The sequence below is a fragment of the Nicotiana tabacum genome, chromosome 2 (genome assembly GCF_000715075.1).
Source record: "Nicotiana tabacum cultivar K326 chromosome 2, ASM71507v2, whole genome shotgun sequence".
Lineage (NCBI taxonomy): Eukaryota > Viridiplantae > Streptophyta > Magnoliopsida > Solanales > Solanaceae > Nicotiana > Nicotiana tabacum.
In genome coordinates, this window is record NC_134081.1 from 45751016 (window position 1) to 45760422 (window position 9407).

The 9407-nt window shown below is 39.1% G+C and overlaps 1 pseudogene; it reads left to right on the plus strand.

Annotated features, from left to right (window-relative positions):
• Window positions 1–2638: 2638 nt before the first annotated feature.
• On the plus strand, window positions 2639–3230 carry LOC107809298 (large ribosomal subunit protein eL20x-like; annotated as a pseudogene).
• The last annotated feature ends 6177 nt before the right edge of the window (window positions 3231–9407 follow it).

Below are 9407 nucleotides of genomic sequence, written 5' to 3' on the forward strand. Positions count from 1 at the left end.
CATCTCTGCGAGTCTATGGAATAAACTTCTTTAAGAAGAGGACTGAGAAATGATGATATGTAAGAGGTGATCCGTTAGATGGCCTGCCCAACTCATAGGTCTTCCACCACCTGTATGTTGGCCCTGTCAGCTGGAAAGTAGTAAAATCCACTCCATTTGACTCTAGTAGACCCAAAGTGCATAGAATCCGCCGACACTAATCGAGAAAACCCTGAGCATCCTCATTTGGCTCACCACTTAAATGAGGAGGATGAAGCCTCTAAAATCACTCCAGCCTCTTCTTCTCCTCGGCAGTCAAGGATGGTCTAATCTCGGTCTGAGCTGCAATGACGTGCTACACCAGCAGAACTCCCGGTGTCTAATAACCCTGCGTGCGGCAAGGGCCTGGGCTCCTCCCCGGCCTGTGAGGCAGCTGGTGCAACTATATCATGCCCTCCTAAGCCAAGCTCGTATACACACTCAGAATCTGAGCCAAAGTTTTCTGAAGATCAGGCATAGCAATAGGTACCTCTGGAGCCTGAGTTGGTCCTATAGGCTCAACAAAATCCGGAACCTGCTCCTCAACTGGAGCAACTGGTGGCTCCACAGCTGCTATTTTAGCTGGGCCTCTAGCTGTGGTGTATGACCTACCTCAGCTTCTACATCGGCCCCAGCCCCTTACAACCCCGACAGAAAGCACTGGTGCCTGCTCGGTTGATCCTGCAGATCGTGTCCTCACCATCTTTGAGAAAATGGAAGAGCAAAGATTCAAATTTCAGAACAAACAAATCCAGACGATATAGAATGATAGAAAGAGAAGTTTTCCTAACATTCTAGTAGCCTCTCAAAAATAAGTACAGACGTATTCTGTACCGATCCTCAAGACTCTACTAAACTTGCTCATTACCCGTAAAACCTAAGAACTTAAGACTCTGATACCAACTTATCACGACCCAAAACCACCATTTGGTCGTGATGGCACCTAACTTACTTGCTAGGAAAGCCAAGCATAACATAATGAAATATGATAATGAATTACGGAGTAATACAAGTCTAAAAGTCAAATATCACAAATAAAACTGTGTTAATACACAAATATCCTAGAACAAGTCTAATAATATAAAAACATTGTCTAAATAACAACAACAGTAACAAAATTGGAAAGAAACCCCAAGGACTGCGATTAAAATGTAGATCAACCTTGTCTCTCGTCAACTCAATAACGAACTAGCACAGCTCTCAGCTAGGTCCAACACCTGCATCTAATAATTAAGTGCAGAATTATGAGTACAACCGATCCCATATACAGAGGTAGTGTTAAGAATCATCGATGAAATTCACATAATAAATTTGTGCAACTCATGAATACGTACGAAATATATAGTAACAATACCAGAGTCTAAGCATGACTGCAGATAAAGCCCAAGGTGCACGTAAAGAAGATAAGCACGAACATCAAGCAGAATAACAGCTCAACGTATAGAGAAGATATGCGTAAATATACAAGTCAAATTACATAAAGAGAAACATATAAAGAAGATATTGTATATCATTTCACCAGCAGAAGCGACATATAGAGAAGATATGTATACAAGTACGGAGCTAGCATATAGAGGAGATATGTAGTAAAATTATATATACATCCAAAGAATTTTGCATATAGAGAAGATACACAAAATCCCAACACTGATCAAGTTTCCATTATCGCGTGTACGTCATCAAGGAAAAACATGAGAGGATGACCCTAGAGGGATGGATCCTTATCCACACGCTGCAAGGATAAATCACGTGCCATAATCAAACATCCGAATGGTCAACTCAAGTGTCATAGTCAACTCAACCCCCATGGACAACTCACATGTTGTCGAACATATCTATTACACAGAAAGCATATATAAGAATTCATGTACGCAGTCAATAGAGATCAAAACATGTACTTCTGGACTGATAAAATAGCATGCTAACATGTAGGCATGTGCGATGTATACAAACATATCTCAAATTAAGCGGTTATGCCTCACAATATTGAGTATCATGTTTAAACAGGGAAAAGTAATCATACATATGATCTGTAGCATTATACACAAAGTTATGTAATCATATAGTCATATAAAGCATGATATCAAGGATCGCAATATCCAAAGAAGGCATAACATAGCCCAAGAACTACCCTAAACAAAGATAAATCCCAGTTCACTCCACATGAGCTCAACCCCTTGCATGTATGCTACCCTTAGCATGTAACCAACATCAATAACTCAAGCAACTAGTGGCTCAACTAACTTTAAGAAAGATACTTATCTTAAATGAGCCAAGTTAATATTCTAATAATGCCTTCCCATGTGAATCAACCTTCAAACGGCTCGAATCTAGTCAAAGACAACTCAATAACATCAAATAAAGCTATAGGAAACAACTCCAAACAATAAAGTTCCGATCTTTATACAAATATACAAAGTCAACCAAAAAGTCAACTCTTGCCTGCATCCCGGAACCCAACCAAACTGACAAATCCCGCCTACCAATTTCAATATGTGTCAAAATATACAAGTTTCATCCAAATCTAACTTCAAATCGAGTCCCAAATCCCTAATTTTTAATCTCCAAAATCATAGCCAAAACCCTCAATTTAAACCCTAAACCCTAAATCCATAGACACAGACGGAGTGCAGAGCAGCCAGAGAGGGAGAGAGGAAGAGGGTCGTAGAGAAAATGGTGACCTACAAATTTTATCAGTACCGGGTGGTGGGCAGAGCTCTGCCAACAGAGAACGATGAGCACCCAAAAATCTACCACATGAAGCTTTAGGCAACCAATGAGGTCTGTGCCAAATCCAAGTTCTGGTACTACTTGAGAAAGTTGAAGAAGTTGAAGATGAGTAATGGGTAGATGCTGGCTATTAATGAGAGATCTTTGAGAAGAATCCAACTAAGATCAAGAACTACGGTATATGGCTACGTTATCAGAGTAGAACTGGGTACAACAACATGTAAAAGGAGTACCGGGATACCACTTTGAATGGAGATGTGGAACAGATGTACACTGAGATGGCTTCACGTCACAGGGTCCGACATCACTGCATCCAGACCATCAAGACAGCCACTATTCCAGCTAAGCTGTGTAAGAGGGAGAGCACCAAGCAGTTCCATGACTCTAAAATCAAGTTCCTATTGGTGTTCAAGAAAGTCAGACCACCTAGTAGGAAACTCAAGACAACATACAAGGCTACTAGGCCCAACTTGTTCATGTAACATGTTAGGTCATAAGTCAATTGAGAAGCAACTGAATTTATGCAAATTTTGTTGCACTAATTGGCCTGTTTGACATTCAACAAAACATTTGTGTCTCTTCCTTTTATTTTAATTCTAGCCTTCTAGTTATTAGACAATCTCTTCCTTCTGAGTCCTAAAAATTATTTGCTTCGACAGTTTCAGTTAAAGTTTTATGTGTTCTCTCAAAACAAAAAATCCTAAATCCAGTCAAAATGTTTTTGAGGCACTTGCAGGTGAGGAAGGTGTTGAACCTAACTCAACAACTTTAAAAGAGGGATCTTTGGCATAGAAAATAGTCCTAGTTACCAGCAGTAACAAAAGAGGTCAAATCAGCGACAATTTGGCTACGGTTTTGGGTGTTCGACAAAATTCTATAAAGAGCGGCATGGCAGAAGAGTTAAGAGGAGATCATCTACCTATTTTCAGCACTCATAGGCTTCATTTTTCCTGTCCACAAGTGGAAAAAATTATCAAAGAATCACAGATTGAAATGATGTTGAATGCCAATCCTATGTTCAAGCAACCCTTGGTCACCTTGAACACATCGGCGAATGACATTCCTTTTCAATCGTGCGAGTCATTTGGTGAACATAGGGGTAAACCTGGGCAATTTCTATTGTCCACAGGTAATGATAATTATGTTGAGAGAAGTCAAGCTTCAATAAAGGAGGACAGCGTTAGCAATGGTAGTGGAAAACATGAACACGATCTAGCTTGTGTTGTTGTGACAAGAACCAAAACTTGGGCAGACCAAGTGGAGGAAGATGAAGAGGATTATGTCGATGAAAGTAAAGTTCACGAAGATGAAGATGACAAAGATACTCAGCTTTCAAGTAGCCCACCAAAAACTATGATTTCTTATCAAGACCGGGCACTTTTGGATACTTTAGAAAGTCCAAAACATCAAAAAGGTGCATAAAAGGTACTTGCACACGAGCTAAAAATTTCAGGTAATCAACTTATCAATAATGTTCAATTACATGAACCTATTGGAATTGTTGCAAAAACACATGAACAAATAAATAATGTGACCTCAAAGATAGCTGAAAATGGGCAGAAAAAATCAGGTAAGAACAAAAATGCTCAATTGAAAGATTCCAAAATAAAACCTAATGCCATGGTTGTGAAGAGGCATGAACCATTAGATATGGTTGCACAGAAAATTGCTACTCAATAACTAGAGAATAACTTACGTGTTGAAATTTGGGAAGAAAGTGAGGAGAAAATTTAATTGATTATTGTCGAGCTGAGGCAGCTAGATGTGGAGATTTATCTCCTAAGCATAGTGGAAAAAAGAATAAGACACACACAAGGGAGTATAATTGGGATGGTAAAGTGAATGAAGGAGTAACACTTAGAATACTCCCAATGAGAGAAGCAAAGCAAAAAGGGGCAGTCTCGACCACATCTACAAGGTCCAATCGATCGAAGAAGAAATGAGGAATTTTGAAGATTTATTGAAGATAGCTGAAGAGGATTTTAAGGAGCTACAAATTGAAGAACTCACAAGTATCATGAATGAGGGGCAAGAATCTAATTTCTACATTGTTTTATTTTATCATTTTCTAAGCATTATCATATGTAACATCATCATGGAGTGTGTTATAAACTTTATGATGATCATAGAGTACTTACTTCTTTCTAGTTCTTATTTTTTATATGCTTGCTAAAAGATGAGGTTGCTCATGCCTCAATAGGAATTGTAAGGTAAGGTTTAGCTCAGTATGTGTTTGCTATTTGTCTTATGCCTTTGGAAAATATCCTAACGGCTATGAGATCATTTGCCCTCGTGAGACTTTGCCGGCAGCCACATCCTTAGCATGAGGCTTCCATCATAAGGCGATGGAGGCGCATAGGGTTGATTATATAGCCAAGGCATAGAGGCAACACTACTGTAGCTTTTTCCCCCCTTACTTGTACTCTTCCTTTTTGGTTTTTCTTTTATTAATAATAAATTAACTACTGGGCAGACCGCCTAGTAGTATAATTTGCTAAAATGAATTGTGGTGAGGGAAAATTGGCATGCAGATTTCAGTGCTGGTCCATTCATCCTATTCAACTACAAACTAAAGAAACTGAAGAAGACACTGTCTACTTGGAGTAAAGCAATTTTTGGGGATATATTTCAAAAGATTGCAAGCTTGGAGGAGGTTTTTTTGGTACATGAAAGGCAGTTCGAAACAAGGCCTACTCAGCAGAACAGGGAAAGACTACAAATGGTGCAGGCTCAGCTGATTAGATACCTTGCACTGGAAGAAGAATTTTGGCAGCAAAAATCTGGTATGGCATGGTTTAAAGATGGTGATAGGAACACAAAGTTCTGTCATGCTCAAGTTAATAGTCGAAGAAAAAGATTGCAATTCAAGAGGATACAAAATAGTGTAGGCAACTGGATGGAGGAGGAAGATCAAATTGCAAAAGAAGTTGTCAAGTTTTTCAAGGAACAGTTCTATGAGAATGTGGTTCCTACTGAATTTGGAATCACTAATCACATGCCTTGTTTGGTAGACATGGAGCAGAATGCAATATTGATCAGTCAGCCTACAAGAGATGAGGTTAAGAAAGAAATGTTTGGATTAAATGGGGAGAGTGCAGGAGGGCCAGATGGCTTCATAGGTGCTTTCTATCATTCATGCTGGGAGATCATTGGTGAGGATATCTATGACATGGTTAGGGTATTCTTCAGTGGCAGGCAGTTACCGAAATGTGTGACACATGCTAATCTGGTACTTTTACCAAAGAAGAAGGAGGTAGTCAGCTTTTCAGATATGAGGCCTATAAGTTTAAGTAACTTCAGCAACAAAATCTTTTCAAGGGTGATTCATAAGAGATTGGTGGAGTTACTTCCTAACTTAATCTTAGAAGAACAAGCAGGATTTGTGAAAGGGATAAGTATTGTCGAAAATGTGCTTTTAACTCAGGAAATCATCACAGATATTAGGCTAAGAATAAGAGCTGGACCAAATGTAGTGATTACGCTCAACATGACAGAGGCCTATGATAGGTTATCATGGCTATTTTTGACTAAGGTGTTAAGGAAAATGGGATTTTGTGAAAGATTCATTGGCTTGGTGTATGATATTGTTGAAAACAACTGGTATTCCATGCTCGTTAATGGCCAACCTCATGATTTTTTCAAATCTTCAAGGGATGTTAAGCAAGGTGATCCACTCTCACCCACACTGTTCATCCTAGCTGCTGAGGCTTTATCAAGGGGTTTGAATGTTTTTCATTTGAATCTATATTTTTGTGGCTTTGGTCTGCCTAAATGGATTCCAAAAATTAATCACCTAGCATACGCAGACGACACAATCATCTTCTCATCTTCATATGCAACGTCTTTATAGTTGGTGATGGAAGTGTTAAATGCATACGAGGCTGCATCTGGACAGTTGGTGAACAAGAGTAAATCTGCTATTTACATGCATCACTTTACTAGCTTGGAGGTTGTTACAAAGGTAGAGAGGATTACTGGTATAGGAAGGCAGGATTTCCCATTTACATATCTTGGATGTCCCATATTTTACTCAAGAAGGAAGATGGACTATTATCAAGGCCTTATCTCTAAGTTGCTTGATAAGTTGCAGTCGTGGAAAGGTAAGTTACTCTCTATAGGTGGCAGGGTAGTATTGATTTCTCATGTCCTTCAAAGTATGCCAATCTATCTATTGTCTGTTGTTAACCCCCTAGTTATGTCATTAACAAACTCCATAAGTTGTTTGCACAATTCTTTGGGAGTAGTTCCATTGGAGGTAACAGTAGGAATTGGGCATCATGGAACACTTTATGCATGCCATGTGAGGAAGGTGGAATAGGATTTAGATCACTGCACGATGTGTCTAGAGCTTTATTCTGCAAATTGTGGTGGAATTTTCGAACAAAGCCAAGCCTTTGGAGTTCGTTTATAAGTCAGAGTATTATAAGAAATTAAATATAGTGATAGTGCCATAGAGAGAAGGATCACATGTCTCGAGAAAGATGTTGGAATGCAGGGATATCATTGAGCATCAAATTACATGGCATACGAAAATGGGATCTTCTCTTTTTTGGTTTGATAACTGGATAGGATTGGGAGCTTTGTACTTTCTTGTTCCTCCTGATTTTGGGGTAGATGAATCCATCCATAATGTGTATGATACAGTACTGGAAGATGGTGGTTGGAATAAAAATAGGTTGTTGGAAATCCTACCTGGGGAGTTTGCACTACATATTGTGGAGAAGATTAGACCTCCAGTTATGGAGGATGTCATTGATGTACCTTACTGGATGCTTGAGACTCGTGGTCATTTTACTGTCAAATCTGCTTGGGATTATTTAAGAAGGAGGGATGAACCTAGGATAGCTTACAAAATGATATGGGTGAAGGGTTTGCCATTTAAAATAGCATTCTTTATGTGGAAGGTGTGGAAAACTAGACTACCTTTTGATGATTTCATGCGAAGGCTAGGGTATTTCATGCCATCGAGGTGTTGGTGTTGTGCTGAACCTAAGGAGGAAACTCTAGTGCATTTGTTTTTCACATCAAATGCTACTACTAGAGTTTGGAAGTACTTCTTATCGAGGGCATGAATAGCAATGGATGGGTTGTCAGTGCACCAAGCTATTACCAAGTGTTGGACTGCCCAGGTAATACCTCGACTTAAACCAATTATGCAAGATTTGCCTTCATGTATTGTGTGGGAACTATGGAAGAGAAGGAATAGCTTCAAGTATGGAGAAACAATATCCATCAACAGAGTGATCTATCAAGTTTCTACTGCACTGCAATATCTTGTTCAAATCAAAAAGTCTGGCTTAAATGTTCCTCACAAGTGGCATGACCTTTTAACTATGATGGAAAACTATACTCCAAGTCTGAAATATCAAAAGGTTATCTGGGAACTACCAATGGAGAGCTAGATTAAAGTCAGTACTGATGGTGCATCGAAAGGAAATCCTGGAAGAAATGCAATTGGATTTTGTGTGAGGGATGAAGCAGGGAAGGTCAGATATGCACTAGGAAGGGAGATCAATGAAGGCACAAATACAGAAGTAGAAGCATTAGCAATTATGGAGGCACTGAGGTATTGCAGATTGCACAACTACACATATATATGGCTGCAAATAGATTTGATGTTGCTGAAGAACATAATTGAGGGTTCATGGAAGCTACCTTGGTGTATAGTTGATCAAGTGGAGGAGATTAGGCAACTGATGGAGGGGTGTACAACCAAGGTGACACACATTTTTAGAGAAGGAAACTAACTGGCTGATCATCTTGCAAATTATGCTCTTAAGGTTGGTACAATTGAATGCCATGATTTTTGGCACTTAGATTCACAAGGCAGAAGGTTAGTGAATGAGGATAAGATGCAATGTCTATATCTAAGAGTAAAAGTGGCAAAGAATTAGGAGGTGAAGGAGAAAGATTAAGAAAGGGGAAGGTGATCACTGGAGGGCACATACTCAATAGCCATGCTCAAATCCTTATGGAGGAGAGCATGGTGATGCTTGTTTACACTAACATGGTTTTATTTTTTGTAGGAGAAGCTACTGTATATATGCCCTATCCTTTGAGGAACTTATGGAGGAGAGCATGGTGATGCTTGTTTACCCGAATTGATTGCTAGTTTTACTTCCTTGTTCTTGTGGCAGCATTGGAAGGATATTTCGTGGTGAATGAAGGTCAAATTGGAGTTTTTCTATATGTTTAAATGTAAGGAACCTCTTACTCTATATGTATTTAAGATTATCCAAGTTGCGGCTAACTCGTTGAAGCTAGAACTTGTGAGATATCTATCTAAAGGCTTGTTAGTAATGTTGTTGGTTGGTGGACTATTTTTGGAGGCTTAATATGATTATTATTGATGTTGTTTGGGCTGTTTAGTGATTGTTTTAACTTTTGGCAAGTCATATAAAAAGGGTAGGTGTTGTCCGTTTCATCGTAAAACAGGTTGCAGTCGATATATAATAGTTACGATGCTTAAACGATAACGATAGTATCATTTCTCCTATTATAGACTAAGGAGTCGTGACATTTGCATAGCTTGAGGTTGGGAAGTAAATACAAGGTATGAGAGGCTATCCCTTTCCTTCTTTTGCACGACTCCGATTGTACATAATGTAATGAACGAGCTTCTAAAGATACTCCACTCTTAGAAGCTAATAGTACTTACA